Below are 17191 nucleotides of genomic sequence, written 5' to 3'. Positions count from 1 at the left end.
CCATTTCTGGAGAAATTTTTGTTTTTCTTTGTTCTTTCACCTTGGAAATGTTCATAACAGCTATTCTTTGGGTAATGCTTTTATTCACATATAAAACTGTATTCCATAAATTTGCTTACAATCTCATAGTCTTATTTATGTAAATATTACAATGATAATTTTTAAAACTTTCTTCTTTTAATTACAGATTTTTGTCATATGAAGAAGAGGTTAGATTAGGTAATTCATGAAGTCCTTTACATCTTAAAAAATTCTTTATGCTATAAAAATGTTTCTAAACTTTATCTTGTTATTTACATTAAGACTCTTTCTCTGAGTTAGGCCCATAAAAGAGAGAATAAGCAATTTCCAACCAGCTATGATTTGAAGGCTCCCCAAGATTCAAACATGACCCTCGTTGACCTGCCTGATACTCTCTCTCCCCATAACTGGCATGAAATTCTAATTATAAGTCTGATTCTTTGGATAATAAAATGTAACTTTATCTCTCTGAGATCCCAGGGGCTACATAAGTAAGTTTCTCAGGTCAGGAGTGAAAGGTCCCATATAGCCATGCCTTGGAAGTAGCAACCAGAAAGTGTGAGAAGGGTAGGGAGAAGATACTACAGGGGAAGAGGTACCAAAAGGGGCCAACTGGGGCAACTTTTAAAGTAAGTCTGGAGTTAACCCCACTCTTAAATTACAGATGAGTACTTATTATAATGTTAAGTTCAATATTCTTTTGGTTGTTAATTTAGCAACCTAATACTATGAGATTTGAGAACAGCTTGTCTCCAGGAGGTTAAATCGTTTCCCACCGAGAACAAAAGACAAGTATATTTAGCCCTTCTATTTAAATAACACTTGAACTAATTAGTGAAAGGTTCTTTTAAATCTGCTTTACTTTTTTTTTTTTTAGAACCATTACTTTTTTTTTAATAGCAGGGATACTTACATACTTCAATGTAAGAAGAAACAAGGGCATTGCATTTCCCTTTGCAAATAAATGAGAGTATTAAGAAACAAACAAACAAAACCCACCAAAACCAAAACCAAAAACCAACATCCAAAAATAAAACAAAAACCCCCAGCCATTTAGGTAGTCAAAAACAGTGAAATTTGTACCAAGAAGAAGAAGAAGGAGGAGGAGGAGGAGGAGGAGGAGGAGAAAAAGAAATGTTTCTACAAATTGAAAGACACAAATAATTCTACTGTGAAGGTAAACATTTCTACCTAAGACATGTGGGAGATTCCAGACAATAAGGCAGGTCCCTGAAAGGATTAATTAAAAGGAATTGAGCTGCAGAAACAGCTATCCTTGAATGAAGTTCTTTACCTTTTGAACTGACAATCTAATTAATTAATTAATCAAATAATTAAGTAATCAAATATTTACATTATTAAAATCAGTACTGAGTTGGTTAGACACCAGGCATGAAATACTTGTTATCTAGCTCTGATTTTTAACAATAAAAGACATTTATTGTGACCCAGGCTTGAGGTTTATAATCTAAAATAAATAATAATAATATCAAGTAGTTGTATATTTTGATTCCTAATGAAACTTCCAATATTTCCCAGTGCATTCATGTGTTGCACACAAGAAAATTTTGGTTGACATAAAAATTGACTCAGAGTTGGGGTGCCTGGGTGGCTCAGTCGGTAAAGCCACTGACTCTTGCTTTCGGCTCAGGTCATGATCTCATGGGTCCTGCGATCCAGGCCCACGTCAGACTCTGAGCCCAACATGGTGTCTGCTTGAAAGATTCTCTCCCTCTGCCCCTCCCCCCACGTGCTCACATGCATAAGCTCTCTCTCCCTTTCTCTCAAATAAATAAAAACTTAAAAAAAAACTAAGGGCAGAATTGGCCATTTATGATCAAAATTAATGAAGATGTTTTCCTTTTTTATATTAAAAAATATATACATTCTAATGTTTTCTTTCCCTACCCCAGTGAGCCATCCTGCTCTCACACATAGGCCCGGCTACCATTCTAAGTACGTGAGATAACAAAAATCATTATTTTAAACATATTATTGTGTGAAGTAATAATCTCTAGTGACAATTTTGGTACATATGCAGTAGTCACATTAGGATTTTTGATGATACCATCAAAATGCAAATACTAGGGTACCCAGGGCTCTTCTTATGAAGCATGTCGCTGTTGCCTTGAATGTTACCCACAAATTGTGACACGCCTTAAAAGTCCTCTTGCCCTTTCCCGGGGAAATACATATGCTTACCATGGTGCTCGTCTTACCTAGAGACGATATTCTAAAGTCAGTGCCTACGATGAAAACTCTACCGGGATAAAATTTCCCTTGAAAATCGTTTATAAAGTGGTTGAGTTAGAGAATGGCACACCACGTCAGTCACTTTATTCTCTCAGCATTGGGTGAAATTATTTAAAGTAGTTTGCTTGTTTTTAGGAGAGATGCTGTTAAAAAGAGAGAGAGAGAGAGAGAGAGAGGCTATTTCTTTGAACTTTAGTAACGCAGTAGGTGCACAGGGATGGAGATGACCTCCCCGTGAACGACCTAGGAGAACAGCAGCATCCTGACTCCCACCTCACCTTCACTGGGGGGGGGGGGACCTGATCAAATAATCCATGTTTCTGAAAAGCACGCCTCCTTGTTTGCTCTCCTTCCTTCCCCTCACCTCCAAATACCAACCCTGGGGTTTTTGTCATTTAAATTTGTACGCGACATTCACCGTGCTGGACCTCAGTGTGCCCTTAACAGCTATGAGTTCTAAGACAAGACATTTCAAAAATGTAGCTTTAGTTGTGGGGCCTCTTCCTCTCACGGATGACACACTCTCTTGGCTCAGAAAGTGTCGTCTGTCTGGCTGCCTGCTCGGCTGCCGTGGTGTGCTGCAGCCCAGGGCCAGCCTGAACCCTTCGAGGCTGTGCGGCGGCGTGACTTCATTCCATCTTCTTGCACCTCTTTCNNTTCAACCTGTCAAGCAGCAGCCACTGACAAATCCCGCTGTCATCTTAGAGAATTCATTGTTGGCAGGAGCTAAATAGCTTGCCAGCAGTGGGCCAAACACGCTCTTCAGACTGCATATCCAGGCATTCACAGGGAGAGCTAATCTGCGTTGTCTCTCAGTTCCTTTTCAAAAGGTTCTATCTTAAGCCATTGGCGGGCCTTGGAAATTCATGCTTAAAATAATGCATCGCCACCCATCATCCCCGCCCCGGAACACACAGAGGAAGAATGAATTTAAGTGGTATTGTGCCCGAAAAGATCAAAATGCGAGGTTTTTAAATTGCCGGTGTGACTAAAGCATAGAGTGAAGACCAAGTCGTCTTATACTTCAATTTCACTTTTCCATTTTTCTAAATGGCACTATTCCCTAGATATCCCAGTATTAGGACAGGTGCTATTATAGTCAGCAGCATCTGGATTTGACCCATTTAGATCGCCACTTCCAGACAAGTTAATACCATTCTTAACCTGGACCCCAAACAATTGGTAATTTCAGAAAATGATATTTTCTCTCTCATGAGGGCTGCTTGATAATGCCCCTCTTGGGACTCCAGGCTGGTTTTGTTCCCCTCACTCACGAAGATGTTCATGGACATCCTTTCTTCCTCTAGGTGGGGAAAGATATCTCACAACTGAAGGGGCCAGCACTTATGTTTGCTTTAAGAAAATGTATAATGATGGGGATTACAATCAAAATGCAATTTGAAATTGTGATAACAAAATGATCTCTAAAATCATTTATCTATGTCCCTGGTTACTTTTATCTTTCTCATCTCTAAAATAATACTGTCTTACAAAGAAAATACTCTGCATAGAATAACCTGACATATCACTATTTTAAGAGTTAAAAAATAGTTCCAAATATTAGAGCTTTGAGGTTGGAAGAAGTGCGCACGCAGTAACGTCTTGCTTCTATTTAATGTCATGTTTGAAATTTACTGTCCTACAGGTTAGTCTTCTCTACTCTGACAAAATAAGCTCAGTTTTTCTTTTATTTGATCATGCTTTGGGTAAATTAAAACTTGTTGTGTTATTCAATAGGTGACGCCGTATAATTCAGCATTTAGGTATAATATAGGGAAACACGGATGGATAAATGTAGCAGGGTAATGGGAGGATTTCACCTAGGTTTCTATTACAAAAACTCCAGAATGTGAGAACTCTGTAAGTCCTATGATTCACTTAAATTTTACTTTTCCAAGGAGGTTATTATAAAAGCAACTGATCTGATGAGTCTACTTTAGCTTCAAAAAGAAAAAAAGAGAAAGAGAAATGACTAGCTCAGACAATGGTGTTTGTAGTCATCATAAGCACAGGGCAATGAGGGAGCTGAGACTCCTCTGAAATTTCAAGGGCAGAGGTCCTGAGGCAGCCAGTCTTCGGAAGACAGGAGCTGGAGGGAGAGTATGGATTTAAGATTGCCGTGATAATCTTAGCGAAGAGTAAAGTTACAGATATCATTCTGATACCACACCACTAAGTTGATTGTTTACAAAATATTGATGCTAAAATAGCTGCTGAATGAATTTCAGAAGATATGTAACGTAATTTTTTCACCACAATCAAGAGGCAAAAAAAGTGGGAGAATACTTGTCTGCGTAGTAACCACATGCATCATTAGCCATCTTACCATTGATTTAAATTGTCTCACTTGCACATTTTCTGTCTCTCATCAACTGAAATTCTAAAAATGGTGACTTGTATTTTAAAAAAAGATTTGAAATTTCACCTTTTTAGACAAATTTATAATACCTGGAAAACAATATGGGGATTTTTGCTTCAGTAAATGGATATATTTGGCTTTTTATGAGGAATGTCCTGATCAGTTTTTTTTTTTTTTTTATTTGACAGAGATAGAGACAGCCAGTGAGAGAGGGAACACAAGCAGGGGGAGTGGGAGAGGAAGAAGCAGGCTCATAGCGGAGGAGCCTGATGTGGGGCTCGATCCCAGAACGCTGGGATCACGCCCTGAGCCGAAGGCAGACGCTTAACCGCTATGCCACCCAGGCGCACCGTCCTGATCAGTTTTTAACACCAGTTTAATGTATTAGTTTCTTCATGTGGAAACAAAAGATTGCATGCTAAAGGATAAAATGAAATATGGAAAATTGAATATCTGTAACATCTGAGTAGTAAGATGTCAGGTAGGAGTTTGGTGATAAAGGGTCAGATGTCAATATATTTAATAGATATTTTTCCAAAAAGGAATGGTCTCAATCAATAATGCAAAAGAAAGCTAAGTATTTTTACTTTATTACTTACTGTAAAGGTGTTTTCCTGAATAGTGGATCAGAGACCTTTGAGTCAGGCAAGGGAAAAAGATAGTTATGGTGAAAATTAAATTTGAGAAATGGAGACAACTTTGAGTTGCTTGAACAATAGTTCACTTTGCAGTGAAACATAGCATACATGGTAAAATAAATGATATTATCAGCCTTCTTTCTTCAGTGAAAAAGACTTTCATGATCATTTCTCAGAGATTGCTGATCAGAGACCCTTAAGGTAGCCGTGTAAAGACACAAACAACTCGACCCCTAAGAAACTGACCATTCACCCCCCAGAACCTCCAAAGAACCTTGAAAATGCTCCCAGTCCATGTGGCTCCCATTGGCACCTGAGGACTTGAATGCATTTTCTGCTACTGACAGCACTTTAGTGTGTGAAGCGAGATGCTGTACTATTTGTGACTTAGTGGTCTATAGAGCTGAAACCCTGAAAGACTTTTCAGAGGAATTGAAGATATAAATGATAGCCTTTTATTCAATGCAAGTATGAAAATGAAAGACAAAACCGCATTTAAGTATTTTATTTGCAACATAAATATTCTGTCTGTAACTGTATTAGACAATGTTTATGAAAGACTAAAGAATCCAATACTTGTATTTTAGCAAAACAATCTTATTGCTGAGGGAGAAAAATAATTTTTTCTCTTTACGATTTTTGAAAAATAAATGCTTTACTGCACAATAACATATACATCATTTTCTTAGAGTCGTGACATGCATACATTCTTCTTGGATAATATATGGGAGATATAGTTGAGTGGGAACAAAAAGAGTCCATTTATGTTTTGAAAATGATTGATGAAAATGATAATTCAAAGAAAAAAAATGAGTCACCAATGTTTCTGCTTCTCACCTTTTCATATTCCTGAATTGAAGGATTTAGTTTGTGAACATTTATCATTTGAGCACATCACTCCTCTCCTTAAGTGCAATTTTCTCTTCCACGGGGCTAATGTGAATTAGTAGACCAACTGCTGGGATAAACTGGCTAAAGTCAGCCAGCAAAATCTTCTAAATTGGAGAGGCAGTGTGGAATTTGCTGATGCTGCCATAATTAAAGTTAGATCAGAAGAAGGTATGTTCTAACAATGTGCACTAGAAGAGATGATGCATCTTTTCACAGAGAAGAGGCTATGTGTGCCTTTCATTTGTTCCTTAAATCCACAGGATGTGTTTTCAGAAATTTCGCCTTACCTCTCTACCACTGTCCGCATCTTTGACCTGTGCATCTATATTCTAATCAGTAACGGGTACTTCGGACAGACAGCTAATCATCACTATGTATGTGCCAGTATATCTTCCCCCCTCCCCCCGGGTATAGATGATGTGAGATTTCATCATTTTATTTTTTAAAGCTACTCCAGTATAATTTTATAATAATTCCCACTGAGAGACTACATAAACTAATGGACAAATAACATAGGGCAATAGAGCCCTGATCCAAAAACTCGGTAGCAAACAGTCCAAAAAGCCAAACAACAAATTCTGCTGCAATCAGCCTAGAATGTTCAGGCCTTGATCAATGACTGCCAGCTTCTTTAATTTTTGCCCTTGCCTCTGTCTTAGGACCAACTACAGAATGCCAAATATGGCCCTCAAATCAATCACATAAGATGCCCCACTTCCAATTAACCCACCCCCAGCTTTGCCATGCCAACAGCCTCCAATCAGAGCACACCTGGAGCCTTCATTTTATATACTATAAGCTTTCCCACTCCTCTGCGTGCCTTTGAGTTGTTGCCAAATGCTAGTGATGGTGGCTGACTCTGAGTAAATAGCCTCTCTCTGTTCTCATTTTGGCAGTCTTCATTTTTACAGCACCATAAAGTGTTGCTGGCCAAAAAACATTATTTATACTACAAAATATCTGACACACTAAGACATTTGCTTCATTTGAAATGTTATTTTAAAGGGGTAGAAAGGCAAGATTTTAAGGATTCAGATTTTAAGGACCTTAATGAGATCTTTACTATACATTCCTCTTAATAATTCAACTGGTATTTGCTACCAATAAATTGTCAGGCATTGAGATGTATATTGGATATTCCAACAAAGATACATAAATCAGTCCCTGTTCCAGAGATCAGTGGTGAGTTGTGGGAAAACATAAATAAGTGAACAGATAATCTAATATAGCCTCATATGTACACACGTATCATATGCTAAGAAGAAAATGAGAGGAGAAAACCTAACTCTCTACTAGTAGGGAATGAAAGGGTTGAGAAGAATGATTAAGCTATCGAATAATCTTCTGCGGTATGATCAGCATAGTTCAGAAATTGCCACAAAACATCAACTACAAAAGAACTTTTTTAGAGTTTCTCTTTATGGAGTGAAGATGTAAGAATTTTTTTTAAAGAGTCTGTCTTAGTTAGGGTTCTCCAGAGAAACAGAACCAATAAAGTGTGTGTGTGTGTTGTGTGTGTATGTGTGTGTGTGTGTTTAGACAGAGAGAGAGAGAGAAAGAGAGATGAGAGACAGAGATTTATTATAAGAAATTGGTTCATGCAGTTATGAAGGCTGCAAGTCCCAAGATCAGTGGTGGTTGTTACCAGGCTGAAGACCCATGAAAGCTGATGATATAATTCCAGCGTGAATGTTGGTAAGCTCAAGACTCAGGAGGAGTCAATGTTTTAGTTCAAGTCTTAAGGCAGAGAAAAAAAAATCAATATTCCAGATCAAAGGCAATCAGGCAGAAAGAAACACTTTCTTATTGCTAAGGGTCCGCATTTTGACCTACTCAGATCTTCAGACGATTAGAAGAGGTCCGCACACATTAGGGAAGGCAATCGGCTCTTCTCATTCTATCTGTTTAAATGTTAAACCTATCCAATATCACCCCCCACCTAAAATAATGTTTGACCAAATATCTGGGCATCCTATGGCCCAGTAAAGTTGACAAAAAATATTAACCATTGGAAGTCTATCCCTTGCTTGGCACACATAGGCATGCCCTTCGACCGTTCTTAACAAATGAAGACAGTAACAAAGTCATGTTTCACTTTATATAATGCATTTCATTTTGGGCAGAAGCTCAGATCACATAGTTACTTCATGACCCAGGAGTCAGGGTTAAGTCTTTACTAAGGCCCCATATCAGGCCAAGAGCTGTTTTTCAAAAGGAGAGTAGTTTTCTGCAGAGGATAGTAGGTTTTTACTCCAAAATCATGAGGGATTGCAATGTTGTTCACCAACAGGGACTTGCCAAAGGCTCCAAAAAGCATCCCTATCTACCATTGACCCTTCAAGCACCAGGGGATCTTCTGGAACATGTGGCCTAAATTGCAGAGAAGCTTGCATAGCAACCTGGACCTGTTTCAGGGCCTTTTTTTGTCCTGGGCCTCCCTCAAAACAGCTTTTTGGATTGCTCAGTAAATGGGCTGGAATAACACACCCAAACAAGGAATATGTTGCTTCCAGAATCCAAAGAGGCTCACTAAAATTTGTGCCTCTTTTTTGTTATGAGAGGGCCACATGCAACAACTTATCCTTCACCATTGAAGGGATATCTAAACATGCCCCACACTGCTGAAACCCTAGAAAGGCAGAAGACCCCTGAACTTTAAACATATCTATTTCCCACCCTCTGACATACAAATGTCTAGAGTAGTTGCTACTTCTTCTTTTCTAAATGCAATAAGCATAATGTCATCAATGTAATGGACCAGTGAAATATCCTGTGGAAAGAAAAGGCTAGCAAGATCCCTGTGAACTAAACTATGACATAGGGCGTTGATATACTTCTAGGGTGGGATCGTGAAGGTGTTTTGCTGACCCTACCAGATGAAAGCAACCTGTTTCTGGTGGCCTTTATTAACAGAGCTGGAGAAAAAAAAAAAAAAACTGCCAGATCAATAGCTGCATACCAGGTACCAGGGATTGGGTTCATTTCCTCCAACAATGAAACCACTTCCGGTACAGCACCTCCATAAGCCCTTATTCTGACTGGAGAACCACAGGGATGTTTTGGGTCTCCTGGAATCAGTGTCCAGTATTCCCCAAAAGTTCTGATAATTTCCATTTTCCCAATGTACCCTGGTAATGGGCCATAGGGGAAGGCTGGGAGAAAGATTCACAGTATACGTTTTGGGTAGTGCCCCTCTTCAAAGGAACTGCCCCTCTTCAACTTCCCCTTCATTCAGGGGATTTTGGGTTTGTACACTGGCTCAAATTTGAAAATTAATTGAAGAACCATGACTCTGTCTTTATGATTTATGTTGAACTTCTGTTCATTTGACCTAGAACTGTTCTGCTTATACAGACCAAATAAGAATTTAGTAGGCTTCCTATTTTACTTCTAGGAACACCATGATGAACTAGCCAAAGCCATTAGTCTAAACAAGTCAGACTATTCTGATTGCTGCTTTAACTCCTCTCTATGACAGTATCCATGCCCACCTTGAATGTGGTGGTTGAAGGCTGCTACTTGGCCCCTCCTATCCAGGATCCAATTACTCTAGTTGCATTTCGGTTTCCCAATTCAGTGACCACAGTTTCCTCTGTGAGGTCTGTTACAGAGAAGAAAATTCATAGAACTCTTTAAGGATATTGGGGTTCCCCTCACAAATTTGTTTCTCATAGCGGTGGTAAAAGCCTTGTCTTCTGGACCCTCCAGTGTGAGCGAATAGGTCTTATGACCTATTTGTCTTATGACAAATCCACTCTACCATTCCAGTCTCCCTAAGCCTTTGAATCCCTTTCTCTCCATTACACCAACACAGATTGAGGATGTCCCACTCACTTATTGAGGACTATATTTTGGTCTATGTTTTAGTCAATCAACCAAACAAACTGCCGTAGTCCTTTATAACTCTCTGAGCTGTTCCATTAAACACAGAATCCTTGCTTAGTGAGCTCATATCAGTAAATTTGGCCTGATCCAACTTTATGTTTCTTCCACCATTATCCCACACCTTTAGCATTCATTCCCACACAGGTTCCCTGGATTTCTGTCTATGTAAATTAGAACACTCAAGTAGTTCTTTTGGGGTGTCGCATATCTATAGATCACTCTTCGCACATCACCTTTAGGGGTTTGCTGGGACTTGAGTCTAGTTATAGGCAAAGAAGCAAAGAGGGGATAACAGGATGGGTCCTTAAAAGAATAAGTATTGTCTTGAATGGCAACTGTCGCAGAAGAGGCCAATATGGTTTGTTTGTTTGTTTGTTCGCTTGTTCATTTGTTTGTTTCAAACAATGTAGGACTTATTACTTCAGATGTGAGTGGAGAGATTCCTTTCACTGGGAATGGAGAAACCACTTCCATTGGCAAAGAAGACTGATCAGAATTTAGGGGCTCAGTGTCCCCAGCCTCACCAGGATATTCCTTCGTGTTTCCATTCCAACTCTCAGGACCCTATCCCATCATATTTAGTGCCTTCACTAAGCAATATACACCCTACAAAGGCTAGGAGTTCAAACTGTGCTATAACTCAGCCACTCACAGAATGGGATGTCTTCATTTGACTTTTAGCAATCTCAGCCTTAGGCTACTGGAAATAAAAGGTCTCCTTTAAGGCACTCATAGAAACTTTTAGGTCATTTATGCAGTGCTTGAGCTGGAAATTCAAATTTCTCAGTTCACCATTTTTTTCCCCAACTTTGTCCAGCAACATTAGGAGGAACCAGCCATTCTCATTGTATTTGTTAGTTTGAGAAAAATGTTCAAAAATATCATATACACAGACATCCAGATCCTTCCTTTTTATAAGTGGTTGATTAGGAGTATCCAATGGAAACACCTTGTGTGTCCCTACTGCCAAATTACATCATGGACTATCAGTGCTCTCTTTGTTACTGGAAATTGAGTCATTAGCATCTTTAAATCTGATTATATTAGAAAGCCAGTTCCAAAAACACCAGAAGCCATTCATAAAACTCACCTTAAAATTCTGTTCCTTTAAAGCCACTCTCAGTACCAAAATCTGTATTATTCAGCGTTCTCCAGAGAAACTGTACATGTACATACATATACATATATGTACATATACATGCATATACAGATATACAGATATATATGCATATATCCATCCAGAGATCCAGAAGACCCAGGAGAACCAGTGGATAATTTCAGTCCAGGTCTGAAGGCCTGAGAACCAACAAAAATTATAGTGCAGTTCCATCCCAAAGGCTGGTAGATTCAACACTCAGTTGAGTGTCAGAGGCTCCACGCTGAGAGTCAAAGTTTCAGTTTGCCAATATATCTGAAGGCAGGATAAAAATCTATGTCACAGCTCAGTGGCAGTCAGGCCAGAGGACTTTCCTTAGTCCGGTGAGGGTCAGCCTTTTGATCTATTCATGTCTCCAACTGATTGAATAAAGCTCACCCGTGTTAGAGAGAGCAATCTGGTTTAGACCATTGATTCAAATGTTAAATCCAAAAACACTCTCATAGAAACATCCAAAGTAACTGTTGACCAAATATCTGGGCACCCTGTTTCCAAGTCAAGTTGACACATAAAATTAATCATCAGTTATTTCAAGAGGGAATATTCCATGCAGGGTTTTTTAACCATAAATAAAATGAAGAAAATGTGGAGAAATGAGAACTCTTTATAAGTTGATTATATTTATATGTGGTAAGCCTACAACAATATTAATGAACTCTAATGAGTTACTACTATACCACTAGGATATACTGCTATTGGAGAAAACTTGGCAAAAAACAAATAATATCTTCTGAAAGTAGAACACATTTTTGGTAAAAGAAAAACCTGTGTACTTTTCTAAATGTAAACAGAATTGGTGGTACTCCTGGAAGAGCTAAATAGTTTTCCATGTGGAGACAAAATGCACATTAGCATTAATGAGAATCTTGGGATTTTAAATACTAATTCTTTTGTGGAAATTTCCTATAACATATTCAGCCAAATGGTTTCGAGATGTTCAAAGGTGTTGCTGGAAGGTGGCTTAATAAATTTTGGATGTCCTGGATTAAATATAGCCAAGACAAAAAGGAAGGAAGGAAGGAAGGAAGGAAGGAAGGAAGGAAGGAAGAAAGAAAGAAAGAAAGAAAGAAAGAAAGAAAGAAAGAAAGAAAGAAAGAAAAGAAAGAAAAAGTTCTCTTTAAGAAAGACTCTAAGAACCTTTAGTATTTACATTAACCTTGTGAATCTTTAGGAGGGAGATATAATATGTATCTTTTCCCAACTATATTGGACCACAACATTCTGTCCTGCAGCATTCTGCAGATTAATGTTCCATGAAACATTCTTTGGGAAATTCTTCTCTTGAGTATTATAAGTTTGAAATGTTTCTAATGTTCTTTTCAATTTAAAAGAATAAAAATATCTCTTTATATTACAAAACTGTTATAATAATATCTTATATAAGCACAGCACTAATTAGTTTCAAAGTACTTTCACCACAATTATAGCATTTTAGCTTTACAAGATTTTTGTAAGGCAGGTATAATGATCTTCATCACATGAACAAGAATTTAGAACAGAGATAATTTAAGAGACTTGCTCAAGGTCACATAGCTGGTTAGTAGCAGAACTTGGGTTAGAATTCCTCTTTTAAGATATTCAGGCAAAAGCTTTTCTGCCTTAATTATAACGTTTCTACAGTATTTATTCATTAATGTCTATTCATACTTTGCTTGTATATAAATAGATTAGTCATTTCTGAAGTCTAGTTAGGAAAATTACTTTTAGCCATCTAAGACTGGGTTTTAATACTAGTTCTTCTACAGGCTATGTGATCGTGGTCAAGTTTCTTGAGGACTTTGGGCCTCAGTTTCCTTATAAGTAAATGGGAATGAGAAATAATTCCATAATACCTTTTCCCAAATCTTTGGGGCCGTATGTATTTCTCAATTTAAACTGTGTGATAGTGAGGTAATTCACTCATATTCCATATACTATATGACAACCACAGCGGTACTCATGATAAAAGACAATTTTTTAGCTCAACATGTAAACATTCTCACTGAGTAGGTTTAGTTAAAGACTATTAACCTCAAATCGGTTCAGCTGAGAAGTACAACATGAAATAAATTTTGTCATAAAATAAATGAAAAGAGCTTTCAGTTTTCAAAGGTTGTGCAAGTCAGTTTGGATTGCTATAACAAGTACCCTAGATTGGTTGGATTATAAACAATAGAAACTTATTTCTCACCGTCCTGGTGGCCAGAAGTCCAAGCTCAGGGTACCACCATGGCAGGGTTCGGGTGAGAGTGCTCTACTGAACTGCAGAGGGCTGACTTATATACTCACATGATGGAGAACAGAGAGGAGAAGCAAATACTCTGATTCTTGTAAGGGCACCCATTCCATCCATGAGAGCTCTACTGTCACGACCTCATCTAATCCTAGTCACTTCCCAAAGGTCTCATCTCCTAATACCATCACATTGACTATGGGGTAGGGGGTGGGGGGTGTGAGCATTTCAACATACAAATTTTGAAAGGACACGAACATTCAGCCCATAACACATGTTCTTGGATACAGAAACTGTGATAACAGATAAGAAGTTTTTGTACCTCAATATCTCAGGATTTTTGTGAAAATACAAAGAGATACAGATGTTAGAACACAGAGAACAGTGCCTGGCACACAATGAAAGTGCAGTAAATGCCAGATATTGATATTATTGTTATGACTATTAAACAAATTACATTCTTCATGTTCTTCACAATTATGTTCATTAAAAAAACACCCCTCTAATGCATGAAATTTAAGAATATTTCTGTGTGTGTGTGTGTGTGTGTGTGTGTGTGTGAGATGAACCTAGTATCAATGTAGAAGAAAAGGTAAATAGAAATCATAGTGAATCGGAGCCTCAAGAGGATGATAATCTTCAAAGTGATGACAAAATACTGACTTAACCTCAAAAGAAACTTAAATAATGTCTTTGATCTTTCTCCTTTGTAAGCAACTAGAGAACACTCTTACTCATCTGTGCATCCGAGGGCAGCCTCTGGCACAGAGAAAAGCCAGATACCTATTTATTGCATAAACAGATTGTTGAGGAATGAATTCCCACTATCTGTGCAAAGCTCACAGGTGCTCATATTTACAGATATTAGTCCTTATTGCTCTTATAGAATTGAGTCCTAGGATTATGCATCCTTCTTAGGATAGCATAATGGAAATTTACTCCTGAAATATGTGAGCTTTAAAAGCCTTTATTACTAAATTGTTTGTTCCCAGATAATGTCCTGGAAATCCCGAAATAGGAGTGTAATTTACTGTCCCCACATGTGAGTTAACCCAAGTGATAAAGATCTTATGCTTCAACCAGGTATAAATACAAGTTGATACACGTGAATTAAGAAAAAAACAACAATTTGAGAATATGTTTTAAAAGATATGATTTCAAAATACTCATTAAAAAAATATTTATCTCTTAAGAATAAAAGTTTTTACTGCCAAAAGCAGAGAGAACATACAAGAAATGGTGTTCACCCTTTTTTTTTTTAAGATTTTATTTATTTATTTGACAGAGAGAGAGAGAGAGAGCAAGAGAGGGAACACAAGCCTGGGGAGTGGAAGAGGAAGAAGCAGGCCCCCAGCAGAGCAGGGAGCCCAATGCAGAGCTCGATCCCAGGACCTGGGATCATGACCTGAGCCGAAGGCAGACGCTTAACGACTGAGCCACCCAGGCGCCCCTGGTGCTCACTCTTTTAATTGAAAATACACTGCTACATAGCAATAATACATATATGTAAGCATGTGTGCATGTGTGTGCGTGTGTGTGTGCATCTGTGTGTAGGTACAGGAATAGTTTTTTTTCTCTAAAATTGATAGGTATTCACTCTATTATCTACACTATTATTTTGTTTTTCTAATCAATAGGAAATAGTTCTGAGAATATTAAGAAGAATAATTTCGTTACATTTATTGCAGTTTGTTTTCTGTTTGCTGATTATCTTTTCATTTGGGGTGGATTTTTATGTTACAAGAAAGTTTTATCCTTCTTTGGGAGTCAAACTCATGTGGATGTGCTTTCATGATATCTTCTATTGCTTTTGAATTCAGAAAATTCTTGTCAATCATGGATTTAATAAATATTTCATTTTTCTTAGAGTAGCTGATATACCTTGAGTTTCTTTAAGAGGTGGACACAATGTGTCGCCTTTATAATTATATCCTAAATCTCCCTTCATTCAGAGATTTTCCTTCCCCAGGCATTGCCAAGAATTCCAGGACCTACACAGTGTTGTATTGTGGGTCCTGAGGCTCATATTCCTGCCTTACCTGGTCGGGAAACAGTGGTCTAAGACCTAACAGACCCCAAGCATCTAAATTCTCTTTCAGTGGTATTTGTTACTCTACCTTCCCAGAAACTTTCAGATCCACGAGTCATTGCACCAAAAATATTTGATATTTTTATCCAGAGTTGCAGAGGGTTTTCTTTTTCAGTACTTAGAGTCTCTGCTAATCAAGTGTTGGGTCAGTACAAGGCTCTAAATCCCCAGAGCCCTGGTAGCTGTGAATGAGGCAGGAGTTAATGAAGAGCCCTAAGCCTTCATGACCTGACACTCATTCCACTTTACCCTGGCAGACTCTTCCTTCACTCTGGCTGTTTTCTCTGAAGGAGTCTATCACTTCTCCCACATTCTGGCTTTCCTTTTGCTCCCTAAAGTTTGTAACACATGTCTCAGCATATTTAATATAAATGTGAACATAGAGTTCAAATTCTTTCTAGTTGGTGTCTTGGGGCTCCTGCAAATTGAGAAATGTGGCCACCTAGAATACTGTATATAGTTTGTTTTAAAAAGTGGGTGTTTGGGAGGGCATGTGATGTAATGTGTACTGGGTATTATACAAGACTGATGAATCACTGACCTGTGCCTCTGAAACCACTAACATGTTATATATGTTAATAAAAAATAAAAAGTGGATGTTTATTAAGATGTATCTCTGTTCAGGGTGTATAGAGTACATCTGATGGTAGGGGGTTAAAGAGAGGGGTGCTTGGAGCAAAGAATGTATCCTTAACTTCATAAGCAGGATGGTCATATCTGCTTATCCCAGACATGCTGCTAACACACTGATTTTAGTTGGGTGGGTGGGTGCAAAAAGGAAAATTTGTTGCATGGTTCTGTGTTACTTAAACATAGTGGAGGAATCCTGTGTGAAGCCCCAGAAGTCATTCTGTATGTTGCATTTTCCAGGACTAGTCTCGGCACTTACACTGCCATTCATTTTAACTGAGTTTTATTGTAGCAGGGTTTTCAGTTGTGTTCAAGACACTCACTGCGTTCTCGACTTCAGTAGTAATATATTAAGTCTTAGATTTCAGATCTAGACTCATCAGAAAGCCTAACTTTGTTTACTAACTACTTATTTTGTTTTAATGGTAGAAAGATCTCACCTGCATTCCTCTTTCCTCAACCAATCAATGTAGGCCAACCAACTTTACCTATCACAATGTCCAAGTTTCTGCAGCAATGCCCTGCCTTAGGAAGGATCTGGTTTCCAATCAGCAGAATGGTGGAGATTGTTCTCATGGTGTGATTTGCCTGTCACGGGATCCTTTAAAATTGTCTATACCTCCTATTACACTTAGCTTAAGCAAAAGCAAAGATGCTATATTGTGTCATCTGTCCAAGGGTGTACACCTGGCTCAAGCTGGATCATTCATCGCACTCTGCTGCCCTCCTGGCAAGTATGGAGCATTCAGCAATACATGCCAGACCCAGGTAGAGCTAAAGAACACCTCCCTGGATTTTTGTGTGTGGAGCAAGAGGGAGAGAGTTGTGTGAGCTTCTTACCCGTTATTAAAGATATTAGGGTGAACAGCTACGACATCTACAATCCATGTACGCAAGAGAAGAAGAGGAAGGAGAGAAGAGGAGAGTCAATTTACAACTCTCTGCAAAACAAAAACATCCGGGGGGGACTAACATGGTTTCTCTGAGTCATGAGTTCCAAGTGTTTTAGAATCCCTTCTATTCTGGAAAATTCTTTATATTCTGTAACACATCAAAT

The sequence above is a fragment of the Ursus maritimus genome, unplaced genomic scaffold (assembly GCF_017311325.1).
Source record: "Ursus maritimus isolate PB19 unplaced genomic scaffold, ASM1731132v1 scaffold_2, whole genome shotgun sequence".
Classification (NCBI taxonomy): Eukaryota; Metazoa; Chordata; class Mammalia; order Carnivora; family Ursidae; genus Ursus; species Ursus maritimus.
Note: the sequence above shows the minus strand (reverse complement) of the source record.